This window comes from Pinus tabuliformis, chromosome Q, assembly GCF_031772625.1.
Source record: "Pinus tabuliformis cultivar Carrire ecotype Pingquan chromosome Q, CPIR1, whole genome shotgun sequence".
NCBI classification, from domain to species: domain Eukaryota; kingdom Viridiplantae; phylum Streptophyta; class Pinopsida; order Pinales; family Pinaceae; genus Pinus; species Pinus tabuliformis.
Genome location: NC_142296.1, coordinates 1,041,703,082 through 1,041,726,908, shown reverse-complemented (window position 1 = coordinate 1,041,726,908; position 23,827 = coordinate 1,041,703,082).

Below are 23,827 nucleotides of genomic sequence, written 5' to 3'. Positions count from 1 at the left end.
TTCTGGAAAGACCCTGGTTGGCTACCGTCGTTGCCTGCAGCAGCTGCCAAGCTGAGAACATTACCATAAAGAATGGGCATATGTCCAAGCAGTTAATCCTATATCCTCCTGCCCAACCTTCATTAGAACATGATCTACCTCTCTGGTTGGAGGAGGAAGATGAGGATGAAGTTTATTCTGCACCGCTTTGTACATTAGAAATCGCCATGGGAGGAAAACAACAAGATGAGGATGATATGATTGAAAATCTGATTCAAAATCCACCTCCCAGTGTATCGCCTTTAGAGGACATAGTAAGAGAAACCCAAAATAACCCCTCAACTGATCTTTGTGCGGCCGACTCCACTTCTCTCCGTGTTAAGAATATAGAGTTCGGTCCAGAAAGAACCTTGAAAATCAATCCATCCCTATCCACTTCCCAGGAGAAGGAACTGTGTAGCCTGCTGAGAAAGCACTTAGATGCCTTCGCCTGGAGTTATAAGGAGATGAAGGGAGTGCACCCTTCAGTTTGTACTCATCATATATACATCAAGGAAGGTTGCAAGCCAGTCAGGCAACCTCAAAGGAGGATGAACCCAACACTTAAAGATATTGTTAAGGAAGAACTACAGAAATTGCTTGATGCAGGGTTCATCTATCCCATCTCTGACAGTGAATGGGTCTCTCCTTTGGTGCTAGTGCTAAAGAAAAATGGTAAGTGGAGAATCTGTGTCAACTACCGAGAATTGAAAAAAGCCAATAAAAAGGACCATTTTCCTTTACCTTTCATAGATTAAGTGTTAGATGGTCTGGCGGGGAAAAAGTTTTTCTCTTTCCTAGATGGGTTTAACGGGTACAATCAGATTCAAATCAGCCCGGAAGACCAAGATAAGAACACTTTCACTTGTCCTTCAGGTACCTTTGCATACCAGGTCCTTCCTTTTGGTTTGTGTAATGCTCCAGCCACTTTCCAAAGAGCGGTATTGAGTATATTCTCTGAATTAGTTCATGATGCAGTAGAGATATACATGGATGACTTTACTCCTTATGGCTCTGACTTTCAGGAAGCTTTATCTAACCTAGGAAAAGTTCTAGACAAGTGTATTGAGATGAACCTGTCCCTCAGTCTGGAAAAATGTGAATTTTTGATGATTGAAGGGACCGTGCTAGGTCATGCAATATCTCAACAAGGATTGCAGGTGGACCCCAACAAAATTGCCATCATCCAAAGGGTCCCACCTCCTCAAAAGGTGAGAGATGTCAGAAGTTTCCTAGGCTTAGCTGGGTATTATCGAAGATTCATTAAATATTTTAGCAAGCTAGCCTCTCCGTTGTTTGGTCTTTTAGGTAAAGATGTCGAATTTTTATGGTCGGGAAACTGTCAAGAAGCCCTAGATACCTTGAAAAGAAAACTTGTGACTGCCCCAATTTTGAGAGGCCCAAACTGGGCCCTACCTTTCCACATTCACATAGATGCCTTGAACAAAGCAATAGGAGCATCCTTGGGACAAATTGATGAAAAGTTACCTTATGTGATATACTTTATAAGCAAAAACTTGTCAAAGGGGGAGTTGAACTATACGGTAATCGAGAAGGAGCTCCTAGCTGTCGTACATTCCTTAAACAAATTTAGACATTATATCACAGGCTATCAAACCTTTGTGCACACTGATCATGCTGCAATTAGATATTTAATGAACAAATTGGATGTAAATGCCCGCATTATTAGATGGTTGCTTTTACTGCAGCAATTTGATTTGACCATTATTGATAAGCCTAGTAAAGAAAATGTTGTTGCTGACTTTTTGTCTAGAATAAATTTGCCTGTAGGGGAGGAAGGAATGGTGGATGATCAAATGCCAAATGAACACCTATTTTTTATCTCAGTACTCTCTCCATGGTTTGTTCATATAGCAAATTACTTGGTTTCATCACAGTTTCCACCACACTTATCCTCAAAAGAGAAGAGCAAGATTGTAAGGAAAAGTGCCCCTTTCACCTGTATTAGGGGCAATCTATTCAAACTTGGCCCAGATCAGATCTTGAGAAGATGTGTCAGGGAGGAGGAAGTTTTTAACATCCTCCTGACTTGTCATGATGGGCCTTGTGGAGGTCATTTTGCAGCAAAAAGAACTGCCTTCAAGATACTGCAAGCAGGCTACTATTGTCCCATTCTTCATTAAGATGTGAGGAGATATGTCAGCAAGTGTGATTGGTGTCAAAGGATGGGGAAACCTACTCCAAAGGATGAAATTCCCATGCAACCTCAAGTGACCTTTGAACCATTTGAGAAGTGGGACATGGACGTTGTGGGGCCTATCAACCCTCCTTCAAAGCATAAGCAATACACCATTGTGTGCGCCGATTACTTGACCAAGTGGGCAGAGAAAAAATCAATTAAAGCAGCAACAGAGGAAAAAGTAGCTTAATTTTTGAGAGAGAACATATTCTACAAGTTCGTGTATCCAAGAGAGTTGGTTACAGATCAAGGCAGCCAGTGTACTTCCAATTTGATTGAAGACCTGCTCACACATCATAGAATCAAGCATAGGACTTCCACCCCTTACCATCCACAAGCCAATGGGCAGGTGGAGGTCACTAACAGAGCATTGGAAGGGATCCTGGCCAAGGTAGTGAGCAACAGTAGAAAAGATTGGGCAAACAGACTAGTTGAGGCCACTTGGGCCTACAACACAACATGGGAGACCACTACAGGGTTCACACCCTATGAGCTGGTCTATGGGAAGAAGGCTTTGTTGTCAATAGAATTTGAATTCAATACCCTGAGGATGGAAACTCAGCTAGACGTAGACCTTAGTCATGCACAGAAAGAAAGATTACTCTAGCTCAATGGATTGGATGAACACAAAATGCAGGCCCTTCTCCACACAGAGGTAGTTCAGCTTCAAAGGAAGATATGGCATGACAAAAAGATCAAGGAGAAGCAATTCCAAGAGGGAGATTGGGCACTACTCTATGATTCAAGATACAAAGATTTCAAGGGCAAGCTAAGGACAAGATGGCTGGGACCCTACACTGTGGAGAAATTCAATGACAATGGTTCAGTTCTGATCAAAACCACTGATGATGAAGCCATCCCCATGCTTGTCAATGGACACCGGTTGAAAGTCTACAAGAAACCCCTCTCCAAACGAGAGTTCATTAAAGGATTGAATAAGTCAGTGATGGTAGTGGAGCATGTCTTAGCCTCCACTTCACCCACTCACTGAAGAAAAAGAAAAAGAAAACAAAAAATTAAGGACTCAAGTGAAAACCTCCATGAGGCGCTTGAGTCCCATAATTGGGTTGAAAACCTCTTCTGAGGCAGCCCAGTGATGTCAAAAAAAAAAAGAGAAGAAAGAAGATAAGATCTGTAGGTGAAAACCTTCCTTGGAGGCGCCCAGGGTAAGAAACTAGGGTGAAAAACTACCTGAGGCGCCCTGGTTGTTTTCAAAAACAAAAGAGGAAAAGAAAAGAAAAATAAATTTCCAGTTGTATTGCAGGTTTGCAGGAGGACTACAGGAAGCAACAGCAGGTGCCAAGGGAGCTCTGAAACCAATACCAGCACCTATCCTACCTTCCCTCACCTTTGTCCATCATTCTTGACATTCTTTTCACCTCACTTTGCTTCTTTTTCAAAAAATGTGTTTTCTACAGGAGGCTCCTGTAGAAATTACAGAGAGCCAGAAATGGATTTTAAAGGCAGTTTTAGGGACAACGAAGCTTCATAAAAGATTTATAAATCCTCCTACAGTCTTCAAACCTCTCTTACATCATTTCTAGACCTGCTTCACATCCCAGGCATCATTCTTCTTCTTGCCCAAGAAAAAAACGTAGAAAAAAACAGTTTTTAGAAGAAAAACAAAAAGGGAACAACACCATTCACCTCACTTGAAGCTTACCCTTTACCTCTCCATCTCTATCTGCATTTTTGGCATCATCCTCATAGCTCCAAGCATAGAAAAAGCTAAAATTTCAAAGGGAGAAGCAGCTATAGGAGCTCCTATAGGAATTCCTGTATTAGTTGATCCCATTATAATCTAGCATCAACAGCATGCGTGTGAAAATATGAAGGTTGAAGAAGACACCTAAAGATCAAATCCAGCCAGATAGGAACCAGCACAAAGCATAGCCACATATCAGCAACCAAACAAGCATGCATCAGAAGAAATAAAGGCATGCAGCAGAGGGAAAAGCCAAAGCACCTCATAGCAAACGCATTCGGATCTTAGGTAAGTAACTAACCCGCTCCTTTGTTTGCATCTGTATAATTAGAGGGCATGCAACAACAACGAGATGGTTGAGGCTAGTTGAGATTGAGGTGGCTAGTTAACTTGGCCCACCTTCATCTAGTTGACTTCACTCATTCAAAGATGTCACCACACGTGCGCTTAGTCAAACTCAAGAGAGATGTCAAGGACAGGTAGTGGAGGCAATAGGAACTTTGATGCAATCATGAGGGATGATTACGAGGAAAGGGAATTATGACAAGGCAGGTGGGGACCAACGGTCCAAATGGGGCCAACGTACACTTGGCTAGCTCACCCTCCATCACCAGAAATATCCATAAAAAGCCATAAGTACTCCTCGCTGAAGCACTCTCACCACCTTTCTCCTTCATTCTCTCCTCGAAAATCTACTCCTTCTACCTTTTCGTGCTCCCACAAGCCTCGTACCCATCATTCTCCACTACTCTCTCCCATATCCCTGCTATCGGCATTCTACAGGAGCACTTACAAGTTCTACAAGAGAACCTACATGAATCCTACAAGAGGCTGGCAGTGTTCTACAGGAGGGCCAATGAGCTGTTTTGGAGGGGGAAAACACAGTTTTTAGCCCAATTCTTGGGCTGAAGAGGTAGGTTCTTGGCATACCTCCATTGAATATAAAAATATGCAAGCAGTGGTTTAATTTTGAGGAGAAAATAGAACTTTTGGGTGGAGGAAATTCATAAAATTGCTACTTATTTCTTAAAAAAACACAGTCTCTGTATCTTTGTTTTTCTTAAAAAAAATTGTTCTCTCCATTTCCATAGTTGGTTTCCCAAGGAAGCATAAACAAAATGGCAGGAGGTTTTATGAGGAAGGAGCCCACCAACTCCTCCAGGCTCCATGCACACTCCCAAGTAGTAGAGATATTCACAAGAGAAAATTGGATGAGCTTTTTTGAGAAATTCTGAGGGTTTGATGAGAAAATTGCTCGAGAATTTGCCCACTCTTTGGTCCCTCACTCCAGAACACATGCCACTGTCACTTTTAGAGGCCTTTCCATGGAGATAACCCCTGAATTTACTCTTGGGTTTCCCTAGAGTAAAGATGAAAAACCAATTGGCTAGGCTGCCAAGAAAAACTTCTTCCAAAATAATGAAACCCCTGTAGAAGATAAGAATGGCATAAGAAGGGCTAGCATACCGTACCCTTGGGATGAGGTTAGCTATCAAATAATCAAGTATATTTCCTGTGAGGGGAGGTACATCATTGTCTATGGTTACCAATTTAGAATCATGCATGAATTAAGGTATGGCATGGACACTCTAGCCTCTCAGAAGCTCAACATCCCTTACTTCCTCCTACAGTCCCTCAATTACAAAAGTAAAATCAGGAAATCCAGACCAGCTAGCTCACCATGGGTTAATAAAAAATTTAATGGAAGAAGCCCTCCAAACATTTACAATCCCGATAGCATGGGAAATTTTCCGAAACTTGACTGCTGAAGATGACATAAAGGCCCTAACCTATGATATTAGCCCTACTGGTAGTGAGGAGGAAGAGCTTCAAGGGAGAGAAGGAGAAGAAACTGGTGATTTAGAGGGACAGGAAGGGAAGAAGGAAGAAACCAAAAGAGAGGAGGAGAAAGCTGAGGAAACAGAGCAGAGAGAAATAGAGCAAACAAAGACAGAGAAAAAGACAGAAGGAGGAGAAAAAGGGGCAGAAAAGATAGAAGTGTCCCCTAAGACCCTAGAAAGAGAGGCAACAGCTACTCTCACTGCCCTCAGCACACCCATTAAACCAAAACAAAAGAGGAAGAGGTAGACCTCAATGTATTTCAGGGCTAGCAAGAGCACAAGGATCAAAATAGGGAAACCCCAACATTCTTCTAAAGTGCCAATTATTATTGAAGATTCACCCTCAGCCCAAGGAAAAGAATCCCCTTCCAAGGCACCTATCACTTATAAAAGGGGGACTCCTAGGTCTCCCACATGGAAAGAGAAAGTAGAACTACAGGACTCAAAAATAGTTCTACAGGAGGCACAGACTGTTCTACACGAGACCCTGTCGAAATTACAGGAGACCCAGAAACTTGAAAAAAGGGTAGAAGGACAGCCACAGGGAAAGGAGGAAGCAATAGAGGCACAAGAACCTGAACCCAGCCTAGTCTTGGCTCTTACTACAATCTTCTTGAGGGGGGAAGAATAATTCCACAAAAATTTGCAATTCCACTATTCTTTGAATTGGAGAAAGAAGGAATAAGGACCCATAGGTGGATGCAAATAGCCAAATCCAAGGGGGTTGAGGATATTGGCCATATGGAGAACAAATTCAGAGAAATGGGCAGAGATTTAAGTGATGTCAGACACAGAGAAGCAATCACAAGAAGTCACCTGGAAACTGAAAATGAATTGCTAAGAAAACATCTGCAAGAGAAAGAGACCCAACTGGCATGCATGGCCAGCTAGTCCATGGAAGCATTGCAATGTAGGAAACCAACAAAATCCTATGGCCTTTATATCAAAGACCAATGGATGCAATTTCAGATCAAGACTTTGGCACAAAGAGGCACAATGCCTTTCCAAGATTATAGGGAGTTTATGGACCTGTGTGACCAAAGAACATCAGAAGATAAGGCAAAGATGGTAGAATTCTATCTGCATAACATGGCCCTCACAGACATGAATGTGTGGGACCCTAATGCTAGGCTAGGGGACCTACAACTAATGGCCATGGCCTCATGGATGAACCATAAAGAGTTAAGGGCAACAGAAATAATAAGGTTGATGATAAAGGAACAGAACGAGCCCTTAATGGTCAGAACTGAGCCATCAGAACCCATGGCACTCATCAACACACATAACATGCTTGCACATAATCCTCAGATTGCCCCTAGATATATCAGTGATCAGGCACAAGCCATTGCACATTTTGAGGATATGGAAAGGTTACTTGGGGATGACTGTGTGCATGCTTGTATGAAGAGATGGGACACCTTACTACACAGTCTGTAAATCAGGGAGTATCATTCCCTAATGAGGATGAAAGAGGCATTCAGGAGAGTGTCAATGTACAAGTGCTCCATGTAGAGCCTGAAGGTCAATTGGATTGGTCTCAAGTTGAGTCCCCCACTGCTGCTAGGAATGCTAGAAGGCAGAAAAGAAGAAGAAGAGCAACAACAGTGGGAAGAGATAGACCAAAAGGCAGGATTCTATGACAAGGAAGAGAGACCACATCAGAAGCACGAGATTCTAGGGAGGCCACCAAGGCCATAAAAGATGAGGAGATGGACTAAGTTGCTCAAAGGATGAGCAACACTTTTAGTAGGGGGTGATGATGAGCCGCGTAAATGGGTAATTATATGGGCTCATTTTACCTCCTAACCTAGTTAGATAAACCATTCTCTTAGCTTATTGTATGATTTTCTAATTATATTTATGCTTATAGAGTGAGTTGAGTTAGTTATGATGCCATGTGGTCTAATATGTGTTTAACAGAGATTATTGATGATTTTTGTGGTCAAAGTCAAGGATATAGTGGAAAAATGGCAGCAATAACTCAAAGTGGAAAAAGGAGAGGACTTATAGCAGGGAATCCCCCTCATTTATTACTCCTCACTTCGAATTCCCCCTCATTCAGATCGGAGTACAAGTAGCCAAGTCATGCATTAGCAGGCAACCGAGCAAGTGGAGGATAACTGATGTTTATCTCGAGTTTTGGAAGCCAAGCCTCCCTGATTTTGAGGAAGTTGTTGGTATCTTCATTTGTATAAGTAGAGAGGCCTAGGGCCTCACTAGGGTCGAAATTTTTGTTAGATTTTTGTTGCAGTGTTGCTTATGTAAACTCTGCTCAACTTCGAGCCTATTATTTTGACAGTTCATGTAATCTTGTTATTGTTTTGAAGAATAAAGATGGAATCATTTTTGAGCTAGCACTGAGTTACCTCATAGGGCTGAAGTTCTTGGGTTAGGGTCCAATCCAAGTAGCCAAGCTCCTCTTTACTTGTATTTGTATGTTTCATTTCATTTTTTAGATTAGGTTGCTGTTAGATGCATCTCTTTTATGGTTAAGAATAGGTTGCTTTTGATGATTCAGTATTTTGCTTCCATTTGTGCTTTCTATAGCAGCTTAAGTAGTGATAAAGAAAAGACCCAAAAGGCTAGCAGAAATGCCTTGGCCTCTCTTCCTCCCTTTGGGACAATGAGTTGAGGCAAAGACCCTCTTGCTGCCCCAAAAACACAGATTTCCCTCCTTCATAAGGCTTCTAGTGTTTGCAGCTTATTAGTTGGTTAATAGTCTAGTTTGCTTTGCTTCAGAACTTCTTCATCATGCTCACTTTTTATTTACAGTATTCCTCTTTCATGCTTTCCTTTTCTGCAACAGTTATCAGCATTTCCTTTCATAGATCATAGTTTATTTTGATGCAAAAACTCTATTTTTCTAGATGCACTTATTTCCTTGCTTAATCTCATTGGTTGACTGCCAATTGTTTATGTAGTAGATATCTTTTAGCAATAGGCCAGCCTATCAGCAATTCCACCCTCCATCTGATCCATGCCCTATAGGTCGCCCAAGTCTCCCCTCAATTATGCCTTAGTTTCCTGCATTTTCTAGGGACTTTCCTCTCTCTCCTTGAGAAAATCCAATCATCTTTCTCTCTCCCAATGATTCTTGGTATACCATAGGTGCCCTAACACTTCATTCCAACCTCCATCTACCTTCTCCACCCACTCTCACACCTTCAAAATAGTGAAAACTTCTCTCGGCCTCCTCCTATAGGCCTCCTTTAGAATGTTCCTTTTCCTCCTGTAGATTTTCTTGTAGGCTTTCTTTTGAAGGCCGAGTTTGGGAAAAGCCTCCAAAAGGCCACCTGAGACCTCCTAGGACCCATCCACACCATCCTACATCCTCTCAAGTCCCAAAACCGCCCTCCATCGCCACCTATTCGCTGCCACATTCACAAACAAATAAATTACATGCATGACAAATTCACATAAAAATACATAAAAATCCAAAAAGATGTTTTTTTCTCATTTACTTCCAGAAATAGCTTAGGTAGATGTTGTTTACTTCCTTGAGTAGGTAATGGCATTCTTTTCATGATTTTCATAATGCTTTATGCAAAAGTAGGATTAGTGGTTAACTAGGATTTCTTTGGTTTGCTTTACATTTCAATCTTCCTTTCTGCAAGTAGAATAACATCAGTAGAGTAATCTCTCTTTTTCCTTTCATCACATATAGAGCTTCTTTTGGAATCCATAGAAGTTGGCTTGAGCTCCTAGTGATCTTGCGCTGGCTGACCAAGTGACAACCTGCAGTAAGAACTAGTACTTGTGCATACAACACCGTCGCTTCCAAGTTTGTTACGAACTACCGGGTTGATAAGAGTAAAGTAGGCAACCCAAGAGTTGCAGCATTATTGTTGCAATACTGGTGCTCACCAGCAGTGGAACCCTAACACAGAGAATATATGAGTAATATTTTAGATTCCTTTCGATCCAATTTTTGACAGTGTCGGGTTTATGTCAAGTTTATACTTAGATTGATCAGAATACCACGCAGTAGTTTGATGGCATGCATTAGGGGAATTTTGAGGTCTAAAATGGGCCTCCTAAGAGAAATGTAAACCAAAATAAAATTTATAAGAACCAATAGGATTCAAGATGATGATGTTAACCATGGGGGATGATTCACCATTTTTGGAGTAAAAAAGTAAAAAGATTAAAAAATAATAAAATAATAAAACTACTTTTTCAACTAGTATTTTCAACTTATCTCCTTAAAGTTTTACTCAAATTTCAAGTGGGAGTACTTATTGGATGCAAAATTTAATTCCTCATCTAAGGAGTACCTATGTTGGATACTTTTTTATGGACCCTACTACACGAAAAATGAAAAATACATGAAAAACGTGATTGCAATCACATTTTTCATGTATTTCTAATTTTTTGTGTAGCAAGGTCCATTGAAAGTATGCAACATGGGTATTAATTGGATGAGGAATCAAATTATGCATCCAATGAGTGTTTCCAATCGAAATTTGAGTAAAATCATAGGGAGATAAGTTGAAAATATGAGTTGAAAAAATAGTTTTATCTTTTTTCCTTTTAAAATTTGATGATGTAATCTAATCTTATTTTATTATTTCCACTATTATTTTATAATTTCCTTAGGAGGCCCATTTTAGACCTCAAAATCCCCCTAATGATAGGTTTTCTAGTTTGAGTAGTAGATTTTTTAGAGGTAGAATGTTGAGGGCAGAACCATGAAGTTTGAACCTTGACACAAGAATCTGGATGGAATTTGAAAGATTCCCTAGAGGCCCAAAATTGTCAGTTTCAGAACCATGCCAACTTTATACTCATTTGTATCAATTTTTTGCAAGGAACATGATGGCATGATCATTTCTTCATCTAAGCATCCAAATTTCATTCAACCCACAAAGATAATCTTTTAGATTCTCGGGGAGCCCAGATTTGATTGAGACAAAAAGGGGTCGAGTTATACTCAGATTTCATAGTTTTTCATAGGGAACACAATGGTGCATGTTGTTTCTTGATCTAAGTAGCCAATTTTCAAGTCATCCCTAGACTTGGAGGTATGAGGTGCATTTTTTCCATGTGTTCATTTTATTTTTACTAAGATGAAGATTTGAATTTGAGATCCATGCATGCCACTTTGTGAGAGGATCATTGCCTTCCACTTTATGTAAGAGATTATTCCTTTGTCATGCTGGAGGAGATATTTTATGAGTGAGAGTTCTTATAGGAGAACATCTCATGGAGAGGCATGCCACTATAGATAAGGGGCTTCATCTTTGTATTGATAAACATTACATCATGTACTCATAATCTTGCAGTAACTAATGAAGCGACCTCCCCACTCTTGACATCGAGCCTGGGATGTAACTCACACTAGATGAACTCCGTTATCATATCATGTGTTTATGGTTGTTCATGATTATTTCTTGTTATTTCATGCTAATGGTTTTCTAAAGTTGATTATAATATGCATCTCATTATTTCACAATCAGATGTAAGTGTCAGTAAAAGGTACTGTATGATGGGGATTTTTGTTTGAAAGGACTCACAAAATTCCCTGGATTAGCAATGAACCCTAATGATGACTTTAAGAGAAACAAAAACTACGATTATGTTTTGCACAATAAGTTTAATACCAAGACAATGACCAAAATATTATGTTCCCAAGGAAAGTATACATGGTTTCAAATGTGCATGGCCTAAAGCAAATATTGACATATTATGGTCAAAGGGTGGTTGCGTACAAGAGAATTTTTTGAGTAAGCACAGAATGTGCAAAACAAGTTTTTTTTACAAAATTTTAAATGATTAATGCAATTGAAGGAAGAAGACGTTGATTCTAGTGCTTTTGCTTCTAAGTTTCGTCATCAAAGGTTCGCACAAAGTAAACACAAAACCAACTGAACATAATGACTATGGGGCAAAAACTAACTTCAGGAAATCACATAGAGACTATTTGACATGCATGCATGTAAATTTTGATTCTATGAATGTGTACAAACATGAAATAACAAGTTTATGTCTGTATAATATTATTATTATTATTAGACGATGAGGAGAGGGTATGAATGTAGAAAGAATCTGTGATAATATTAAGCAACCAATAACAAACATGAGGAAAAAACGATGTAGGGGATATAAACTCCACGTAACTTTAATATATAATGGTTTTAGTACATTATTCATCATTGAAGCATACATGGAAATTCAACTATGTCCAAAAGTAATCACAATGAGCACTAGGATATGCCTTCCTTCTCCTTGGCCTTGAGTGAACATTTTAGGTAATTTGAATGAAAGAAAATGAGTAGAATGGAAACAAACATTGCTAATACCCTAGAAGAGCACGATAATAGTAAAGGTGGCATGCCCTTAACGAAGCTAGAGGAAAATGGGAAGTTAATGATAGAGTAATGGTGAGGTCCAACATGGATATCACGTAATAACCACAAAGCTAACATTGAGTCTCGTGTATAGGAGTGTTCCACTAGGAGAATGTAGAAGTGATTAAGTGACAGGTGAGAACATTTTTGGACAAAGGGTCAAGGAGGATCAGATAAGGATCAGAGTCCGCTAATGAAAAGAGAAACTAGGACACCACATTAATGGTAAATAATGGGGAGGGATCTTAAAAGACTTCTTACTAATAATAAGCAATGTGGTGCCAACCAGATTTTATAACTTGCAATTACACATCTACCATAAAACCTTTGAACTAGACTCAAGTTATGCCATGAAGAGCCAGGAGGAGACATGTAAATGAAAATCCCCCCCATCAAATATTCAACAATATATCATATTGCAACCTCTGTATCGCAAGGTGCAAGGGTTATAATTGCGACATTGGCATTATAAACACAACATTAAAACTTCACATCATTAATTTAACAAACATACCTATTACATATCTAGTAACATATTCCAAAAAATGCATACAATGCATACAATACCAATCGTAAAAACTTCGATCATACGGTATATGCATCACATAGTAAACATATGTGATCACACTCACATACAAAAAAAAAACTTAATAACATTCCAACGTAAGATGCGATTGACCCACCATATTCCATAATAGAATCCAACCATACAACAATTCATAAATATCATATGCCATATATGTGTGTGTGTGTGTGTGTGTGTGTGTGTGTGTGTGTGTTAAATTCCACCATATAGGGTCCGAACAATTATAGCTCATATATATGCAATACCATATCCCTTTTCAAAATAGAAAAATTTGACCTTTGTCATTATGAAATATTTGGGATGTAAAGTAAGAGGACAATACTTTGCATGATATGTGTATATATGTGAACATATTTGTGATTTCTGCTCCATATGAATATAGGCTCAAATATTTTTACTTATTAGAATGTTTATAGTAGATATTTTGTTTTTGTAATGAAAAAAATCTTAACGCCATTGACTGTTGCAGGTGGCAAAAAAATTTCTTAAGGTAGGGTCCCATCTACCAGTTTTAATGTTGATTATGTTTTTTAAATTTATTGTTAAGGGAATGGAAATATATCTCGCTATGGTTATGTTGAAGCCTCGAAAATCATTTCTTACAACATGGGGGAAAACCACCCGGTCCGAATCTTGGTTGGCAGCTCCTTTTCCGTTTGGTGTAGTGGCTCCGACTAGGGGTAATGGGACAAGTTTCCCAATATAAATTATGATAGTGTTGATGGGGTGATATATGATAGTTCAGAGGAATGTTTAAGCTAAAAGTAATCTAATCTAAACTAATAATCACATGCATATACCCTAATTTTAACACTATCTAGCTACGACCCGGGAATAAAATTGAAACATGCAATCTACAATAATGTCCCAAAGAAATTGGTAATAAAGATCATTCAACTGCAATAAGAAGTGAAATCATTTTAACAATAATCGTTTCGGATAAATAGTTAGCCAAAATTATTGTGAAAGATATATCACATAAGAAATTATTCATATATTCAACATAGAATCTAGGCCATCACCATGCAAAAGTGAAATAATTCTAACCAAGCTTTAAACTTTCATACATAAAAAATTTGAGGGAAAAATTATTGCTTAATACATAAATAAAACAAAATCACAAGATAAAAGTACCATTTGTAATAAGTTATGCTCATGTGTTTCAACAATATCGACCTACTTCCAATCAATCCAACACCATCTAAGAGTACAAAAGTGAAATTTCAGTAGAATATGCCAGATAAGATGAAAATAAATCATGTTCCATTCATTTCACCAGAACTTCCTCAAAGGGACAGAAGTGCATGTTTTGAAGATTGTTTCTGATAAAATTTCTAGACCCCTCTATAAATGCATGAGAGGGGTTTAAATACTAAACTATAAATCCTAAGAATAGATTATTACAAAAATAGTTGATCAAGTTTAAACGACCTTCCTAATATTGTGCAAAACAAAACAAAAATAGAAATAATACATGGTGACTAACTCCTTTGCATTTGATCTTTGAGATCGTAGATGTTCATCATTAGTTTGAGCTGTGTCGATTGGTCGATCACAGGTTTCAATTTCCCAGTGAACATGACATCGGTCAATGTTCGCACCATTTTCTGCGTAGAAGAGGTTAGGCATCGCATGGTCATCCACTGGCTGTAAGGTTTAACTAAATATTTCCAGTACGCTTCAGAGTTTAACCTGGTCATTTGCTTAATTGCTTCCTCTTTTTCCCCTGTTGCCTGCCTCCACTTTTGTTCGAGCTGTTTGAAATTTGGAAGAAAGCCTGGTACAGACTCTGCCACCAGGTTCACACTGTGTAAATTTTCATTGATGTTTTCAATAACATTGTTTGTTGTTGTTGCGACCATTGTTTCCTTTTCTGCTTGTGTAAGCAGAGAATCCCAGTCTGTAAATAAAATTTCTTTATGTGACTCCTTTAGTATAGGAAAATCGGCATTTCTCCCATCCTCTGAATTCTACCAGGTGATGATGTTGGAAACTCTTTTCAATACTTCATCATGTTTGAGTCTCATGTTAATGACTTGACTCATTAAATTGTCACTAGTCTCACAATAAGGACTCAACTGTGAGACCTTCTAGCATTTAATTTCTTTTTGGTGCATTAGCTAGGAGTTAAGGCTGAGCGCTTCAATTATAAACTGATCAGTGTTTGGATTGTCTTTATACTTATTTGTTAATGCTTGTATATGCGCTTCCTTTTCTACTAAGTTGGCTTGATGTTTTATTTGCATCCGCTCGAATTCTTGCTGGAGCTTGGCTATTTGTAATTCCGCTTGTTGGTTAGATTTTTCTTGCTCTAACTATTGTTCCAATAGCATAATTATATTATCCTTTTCTCTTAGCAACATTTGTACCTCTGTTCCTTTATCAATAGTTGTTGTAGCATAAACTCCTGCAAACTGAGACAATTTAGTAAGGTTGTCATATGGGTCGATGGGTGAGTCTTTCCAGACAATATCCATTGGTTCATTATCAGGGGTAGTAACAATTGTAGCATCAAAATTCCTCTTATTTCTCTGCCTTTTGATGACAAATTTGTGGGTTGGTCTATATAACACATCTAAGGGATGAATCTCCTCGATTCTCAAAACAATTTCAGAGGTAGGAGTGGCAGGAATGTGTTCTACCTCTTGAGTACTTACAGTTTTCTCTACTATAATCTCTTGAGTTGCTTTGTATTGTGGAGTCTGTGGCTCAGGTGCTTGTCCCCCTGTGAGGAGATTTTTATTAAAATTCTCCCATTCTTTCTCTAAATCAATCATTGAGGGTTTTTTTGACTGGGTGAAGGTGGAGTTAATTTTAGCCTGTTTTTTAGTTGAGGTTTTCTCAGTTGTCTTTTTTGTAGATTCGGCTATATCCTTTTCTGACTCCTTACCTTTTCTTCCCCCATTCTGTGACTGTTGCTATGATTTCTCTGACTCCCTGGTAGACTTTTCTTGGAACTCTGCTTTGAAACCATCTTTAGAATTTTCTCTTGAGCTCTCTTCTAGGCTTACATTGGGAGTTGGCTCCCTTATTGGCTCAATCAGTAATTGGTCCAATGGGACCCTTAACAATCTCCTTTCTCTATATTCATGAAAGGCTTAAATCTCTTCTAGGTCAAAAAGTAGTGATGCCATGTGCTTCACCTCTGTGAATGTCTCTTTGTGTAGGAACACGTCATCAAATGCGTCTTCGTCATGATTGAATACCTTCACTTTCACCATGGTCGTCAAGTCTTTGGCAGTTCCATTTGGGTCATACTGCCTTCCTCGGAATTTAGGAAATTTTAGAGATTGCACAATCTCTACTTCTTTGAATGCATGCCCCAGATCATGAAGTGAAAATTCTCCACACTGCAACAGAAATATAGGCCAAATGGCATTTTTTGCTTCCTTTAATCCTTTGCTTAGACTACCCTCACTAGTTGTTTGATAGGATATCTCTCTAGCCATAAAATTGTTTGGAACATAGTATGGGAGGACATGCGGTGAGGTAATGCTTCCAAATACCCTAATATATGTGAATGTTTCCTCCCCAAACCATCTGGCTGCTGGGAGGATATCTACCTCAACTTCCTTAGAAAACCTATGAGCATTTCGGTTGTAAACCTATTTATGGATAGGCAACATGACTCCATGAAAAGTTTTGTAAAAATGTGGGTGTAACTAAGACTCCCACATGTCCTTATGATATATATGAATGACAAGTGGATCCTTCATAGTCCACTTCCATCCCATGATAGGAAATTTTGAACCAAAACAAATTGCATCCATCACATAGGCACTCATAAAAAATGGAGGATAAACCCTTAAAGAGATTCCCCTTTTCCTCCTATAATCGATTATTGCCTTTGCTAAATTATCAGACAAAATTTGGGCACAATTCATTATGGTTGTGTTTATGACTGCATCTATTAATGGTAGCCATTCTGGGGAAAATTTAGTGCTATCGGGCTTGCCAAACATCCTACATAGCATGGCTGTTGCAAAACTATGGGGAGGAGAAATAGATTCAATAGAGTACATACCCACTTTGTCCTTTTCGTTATTACCCTCATTATTCGAAAAGGTCCGAGTGACATCTGTTGGGTCCTCGTTTTATTTGGCAAACTTCTCAAGGAACTGTTTGTTGTAGATCGTTTGTGGCTCTGGTAGGTGGTACATAAGTTGTAGGTTGTCTGGCGAAAAAGATCCCATACCCTCTTGGCTTATATTATTAAATTCTCTGTTTGAGATGTCTTCCTAATCAATAATCCACTTGACCATATCTATATAAGAGATTATCTTTGGGCGTGCAGCTATGCGATGCATAAATGAGCATGCCGTCTCAAAAATGGTGGCATCTGAGGAAACACGACCATCATTTGTGACCTTTGTTTCTAGAGGTCTTTGTTCCTCTTCTTTTAATAAATCATAGATGGTTTCCCACGTAGAGGTCCCTCCTTCTCTGTAGCATCTAGTATCTGTAAATAAAGGAGTCATTTTCTATTTCTCAAACACAACTACCTTGCCCTTCTTTTCCATTTATTCCGAAGACTCCTTCTGTGGAATTTTCCTGAAAATGGAGAAAAACAGCAGCTATCAGATATATAGAGATAAGAATGAACATAAGATGGAATAATACAGATAACTTGAAAAGGTGATAAGAAAGGTGATCCAAGTGGATCTTCAGATACAGTGGCATGGAAAATCTCAAAATTCAAAGTGGAAAAAAAGCAAGTATCCTGACATCAAATAGAAGTGCTCCTCGCCCTAATTCCAACGGTGTGAACGGCACTCCAATCCGAGTCTGGATGATGAAGTCGTGGCAGAAAGAGTTTGCCTTAGTTCCTTTGAAAATGAGGAATTTTCTCTTAAAAATGGCTTTAAGCCTTTATAAAGGCAAATCGCAATTGGAGGGTCCAAAGGGGTGGAATTATGGAAAGGCCTTTAGAACCCCCGATCAACGATCTCTGATTAATTGAAGTCAGGGGCAAGTGATCTTCGATATCGGGACTTAAGGAAGGCGACATGCCATCAGCATCAGCAATCAGAGGATCATCGAGTCAGCGAAACCCAAGGGATAGGACCGAGACCCTAGACTGCAGAGATGCAGTATGTCAATGCAATAGTGCCGATGCGATACGCCGATATCGGCATATCAGGATCGGCGGATCGATGTATCAGCAATCAGTGTATCGGCGATCGACGATTGGCACAGTCAGAAGAACGACCCCAGGGCCATTGCGATTTGTGATCAGCGTGGACCTGATTATGTTATAAAGCCTAATTTCATATAATTTGAAATCTGGGTAAAGGCTATCGATCGGGTTTTCCAATGTTTTCTGTGTATTATCTGTTTAAACAGAAAAAGGCCAATTTCGGGGTTTTTGTGAGGGAAGGGCAGATTCATCACGCCCGATTGATCCATCTGTTAGAACAACCTTCTATTCTAGTCGGACAACCCCTGATTTAAGTACACTTGTAACAAAACAAGGATTATAAAGCTTGATGATGAAAAAAACATGGGAGAGAGGATTTTCAGCATGTAGTTTGAGGTAGGAGAGCTTTCAGGAGGGCCGATAGTGTATTTTGTCTGATTTGGACAAATCTTATATGTTTTTAGCCCCTTTCAATGCCACAGACGCATTGGTGTTGTTCATTTCTCCATCCGAGGTCTCCATTTCATAGCCATTTTCTAGAATGGAGGTATAAGCCACCTGTTATGTGAACTTATGAATGTATTCTCTTCTTTTCATGCCATTAATGAATGAAGGCCTTCCCATTGATCGATCAGGGCCCAAAGACATAGTCTGATTTGGATGAACTCCGTTATCAAGTCTTGTTGTCTTCTTGTCGTTCCTTTATGTGTTTTCTTCTTCTTTTCTTGTGTGCACATTAAATTTCTGTGTTAAGCTGCAATTTTCACATGTGATTCTTTTCATACATCTATAAGCAAAAGATCCTTGGATCAAGTCGTATCAAAGCAGGTCTTTTTAGATGTGAATTGCATGTTTGTATGCTAACAAGAGACAGACTCCGAAGAGGCAAAGGGGAATTTGAGCCTTTCGATCTCGAAGCGAGGTGTGCACATCGAAGGACAAACATGGCAGAAGATGATGCTCATCTTGAAGAGGAGCGTAATTTCTCCAAGACCTTCTATTCAATGGCATGGAATATTATTCAGTTGGTTTTAAGGCTGGAGAAAGTAGAGGAGATAAACCCAGAAGAACAAGGTTTAGCACATGAGAATGGTGGAGAAGAACCCCCTCCTTCTCCTTCTGCAAGTGAAGGTTCTCCTTCCTCTCACCACCATAATCATAGAAATTCAAAGGATTCATCTAAGAAACCTTTCTTTAAATTAGATGTTAAATTTGATATTCCCATTTTTAATGGTGAAAGTAATGTAGAGAAGCTTAATAATTGGATTATGCAGATTGAGGTCTACTGCAGGATTCAGCAGATCATGGAGGATGAGGCAAAGATTCAGCTGGCCTCTCTACCACCGCTCTCATTTGGTGGGAGAGCAAATTGTAGAGCAGTAAGAATGTGGGTAACCTCATTTCCTCATGGCCTGATTTTATTTATGCGTTAAAGGAACAGTTTTTCCCTTGGGATACAAGCAAAAAGCTTTAAAGAATTGGCAGTATTTAAGACAAGGGAAAGGTCAGGATGTTCAGAGTTTTACAAAGGAGTTTAGAAAGCAAGCACTGAATTTGGGTATTGCACTTGATACACCTGAAGTTGTAACTAAGTATATTGGCTCATTGCATAGCTAGATTAGGCATTCATTGTTGTTGTTTGAACCAACCGCTATTGACGCAGCCAGCGTAAAGGCAATTCATATTGAGAACAGGGGCAAAAATGAAAGAGATGATCAGTCCAGAAAACCAATGTTCAAACCTCCCAATGGAAAATCTAAAGAAAAATGGAAAGGAAAGAAGAAGAAGACAACAACAACCAAAGAAGGAGAAAGGCCATATTGCAATCATTGCAAAAAGGAAGGCCACGATGACGATCATTGTTGGAAGCAGCACCCAGAAAAGCGTCCAAAGAAGTATGGAGGAAAAGGGAAGCAGAAGACAGTGGCAACTGGGCAGCAAGACCTTGGATCGGATTCCAGACATGAAGTGTTAATCACAGCCACAGGAAAAAAAGGTGCTCTTACACCTCATGTTAATTCTGAATTGAATGAAGGCACCAGTTCTGTAAATGAGTCCCTTCCTAATGATTGAAAGAGAATTGAATTGTTTCATATCAAAGTTGTTGTAAATCATACTAAAGTTGAAACTCTGTTTGATACTCGATCCCAAGCAAATTTAATCGCAGAATCCCTAGTAAAGAAACTCTGCTTAGAAACAAAACCACACCCGAAACCTTACCTACTTGGATGGATACATGATAAAGCAAAACTGAATGTAACCAAGTAGTGTAAAGTCAAATTTGTAATCGCTTCTAAAGTAGTGGATGAAGTAGAACTGGATGTAATACCATTGGATATCTGTGGCATGGTGTTGGGGAGCCCATATCTATATGATAGAAAGGTAGTATTTTTTTGTCATGAAAACAAATACCAAATCACAAAATATGGGGTAGAATATATAGTAAGGGCTCATCAAAATAAAATCAATGCTATCCTTGTAAGTGCTGGACAAATGAAAAGACTGGTGAATTCCAGTAAGGGTTGCATGCTGATGGTTGTAAAGGAAAAAGAGGAAGAATTAGCTGATGCTTTCCAGGGTTGTGATTAGGAACATAAACAGGAATTATCTGAATTAATTTCTAATTATGATGAGTTGTTTTAGGAACCGAAGGGATTACCTCTGAAGAGGGAAATCCAACATGAAATCCATTTGTAGCATGACGCTCCTTTACCGAATATTAGCATGTACAGGATGTCGACCATTGAGATGGAGGAAATCAAGAAACAAGTGCAGGAATTTTTGGACCAAGGGGTCATCAGGCCAAGCACTTCTCCGTGTGGCTCATTTATTGTCTTAGTCCCAAAGAAATATGGCACATGGAGGATGTGTGTGGATTACCACGCACTAAACAAGATAACGGTGAAAAATCGCTACCCTCTTCCACGCATAGATGATTTGTTAGATCAATTAAAGAATGTTGTTTATTTAACCAAATTGGATTTGCGCAGTGGTTATCACCAGGTCTGAATTGCAGAGCAGGATGTGTGGAAAATTGCTTTCAAGACCAAACAGGGGCTGTTCGAATGGATGGTGATTCCATTCAAACTTTGCAATTCTCCAACCACTTTTATGAGGGTCATGAATGATCTCTTTCAGCCTTTCATTGATGAATTTGTTCTTGTATATTTAGATGACATACTTGTCTTTAGTAAAAGTTTGGTTGAACATGTGTGTCATGTAAATAAAGTGCTTGATGTATTGAAAAAAGAAAAACTCTATGTAAAATTGTCAAAGTGTGAGTTTAGGAAAACCTCTTTGGGTTATCTGGGCCATATTGTTGGTCATGGTCAGTTAAAGATTGATCCTTCTAAAGTTGAATCAATTGTAAATTGGCCTAAGCCTACTAGTGTAACTGAGGTTCGTAGCTTTTTAGGTGCAGTCTAGTATTGGAGGAGATTTATTGCTAATTTCACTATTATTGCAGCACCTCTGCACACATTGACAAGTGTGAAACATGTCTTCCAATGGGGAGGAAGACATCAGAATTCCTTCAAAACCTTGAAGGAAAAGATCAGCACTGTGATAGTCTTAGCCTTACCCGATCTCCAATAGCCACTTGAGATCGAAATTGATGCCAGCGTTTATGCCATGGGAGTTGTACTGATGCAGCTAAAGAAGTCGATTTGTTACCATTCTGAGAAGTTTTCTCAAGCTATGATAAAATATCCCACTTATGACAAGGAGCTTTATGCCTTGGTGCAGAGTGTGAAAAAGTGGAAACACTACCTGATTGACAAGGAGACCATCATCCATACAGATCATCAGCCCTTGTAGTACCTTCAGTCACAAACCAAGTTGCAGCAATCTCGTCATTTCAGGTGGATGGGTTTTCTTCAACAGTTTCATCTGGTAATAAAGTATAAGAAGGGCACTAGCAATAAAGTGGCCGATATGCTATCTCGCCCTCCTATTTTTGCTTCTATTATTTTGCATAATGCTTCATTGTCTTTTGAGAGATATGCCGAACAATATGCTAACGATGATGACTTTAAGGAGATTTATGCAAAACGAACCTATGGTTCACAGGTGGACAACTATCACTTGTAGGGGAAACTGTTGTATCACCTTGTTAAATTGTGTATTCCCACAGGGAAAGAGTACATGTAATTCGAGAGGCCCACACTTCTCTTGTGTCTGGACACTTTGGTGTTGAAAAGACTTTATGTCATGTAAAAGATTTTTTTTTGACCTCATATGAAAAAACATTATGACTTGCTATGTAAAGGGTTGCATGATGTGTTCTGTTTCAAATCCCTCTAATAGAAAACTCGAGCTCTACACACCGCTCCCTATTCCGAGTCATCCATGGGAAAGTGTGCCAATGGACTTTGTAGTAGGTTTGCCTTTGTCTAAAAAGAGTCACGACTATTTGTATGTCCTCGTTGACCATTTTAGAAATATGTGTATTCATATGCCTTGTAAAAAGCAGATCACTGCAGAGCAGACTGCTTCTCTTTTCTTTCAGCATGTTTGGGTCCATTTTGGAATACCCACATCGATTGTGTCAGATAAGGACTCTCGCTTTCTTGGAGAGTTTTGGACCAGCTTGTGGAAGATGATGGACACCAAATTGAAAAGAAGCACGACATTTCATCCATAGATTGACAGACAAACAGAGGTTGTCAACCATACCGTGGTATACTCGTTACAAGGCTATTGTGTGAAAAATCCCAAGTTGTTGGATGAACTTCTCCCATATGTACAACATTCCTACAACTGAGTAGTGCGTTCATCTACGCAGCATTCACCATTTGAGACATGTTTTCGTTACTTGCCAAAGGACCCTTTTGATATGGTTTTTGGAAGGGAAGATGGCTCCAGTGGACATAATGATAAGGACAAAGCTCAGTATTTCATCCAGCGAATCCAATTGATTCACCAGGAAGTACAAGAGCAGTTGGAGAAAAGTCAAGCCCGTTACAAGGGTCGACATGACAAACACCAAGTCAACCATCAATTCCAAGTGGGTGATAAAGTGTGGTTCCACATCATCAAGGACGGGATGAAGGAAGAAAAGAAGAAGTTGCGACCCATCCGGTACGGTCCATTCTCCATTCTGGAGAAGATTGGAAACAATGCCTTTTGTCTTGATTTGCTGATATATATGAAAATGTACTCAGTAGTGAATGTGGAGAATTTAAAGACGTATGAACCACCATTGATCATGGATACCGATGAGGTGGGCACAATTCCTACCGTTGATGATTTTTCACCAGAATACCTCGATGAGTTACCTGAAGACATCATCCTTGACAGAAGAACCAGGACTTCACAACGAGGAGATGTGGAATGCCTTCTAGTTGGTTTCAAAGGGATGCACCCTAGCAAGGCCAAATGGCTGGAGAAGGAAAGGGTGAGGGAACAATTCCCTCACTTGCCAATTGACTAAGGAAAGCTTTTGGCAGTCCAAAAGCTCCTCAATGGGGAGGGTTGATTCAGGTGGATCTTCAGATACAGTGGCGCAGAAAATCTCAAAATTCAAAGTGGCAGGAAAGCAAGTATCCTGACATTAGATCGAAGTTCTTATCGCCTTGATTCCAATGGTGCGAACGACACTCCAATCCAAGTCCGGGTGATGAAGTCGTGGAAGAAAGAGTTTGCCTTAGTTCCTTTGAAAATGAGGCATTTTCTCTTAAAAATGGCTTTGAGCCTTTATAAAGGAAAATTGCAATCGAACGTTCCAAAGCGGCAGACTTAAGGCAAGGCCTTTAGAACCCCTGATTAGTGATCTCCGATTAATCGAAGTTGGGGTCAAGCGATCTCCAATATCGGGACTTAAGGAAGGCAACATGCAAACGACATCAGCAATCGAACGATCATCAGATTGGCAAATCGGGTCGGTGAAACCCAAGGGATAGGATCGGGACCCTGGATCGCAACGATGTGATATGTCGATGCGATAGCGCTGATGCTATATGCTGATATTAGCATATCGACGATAGGCGGATCAG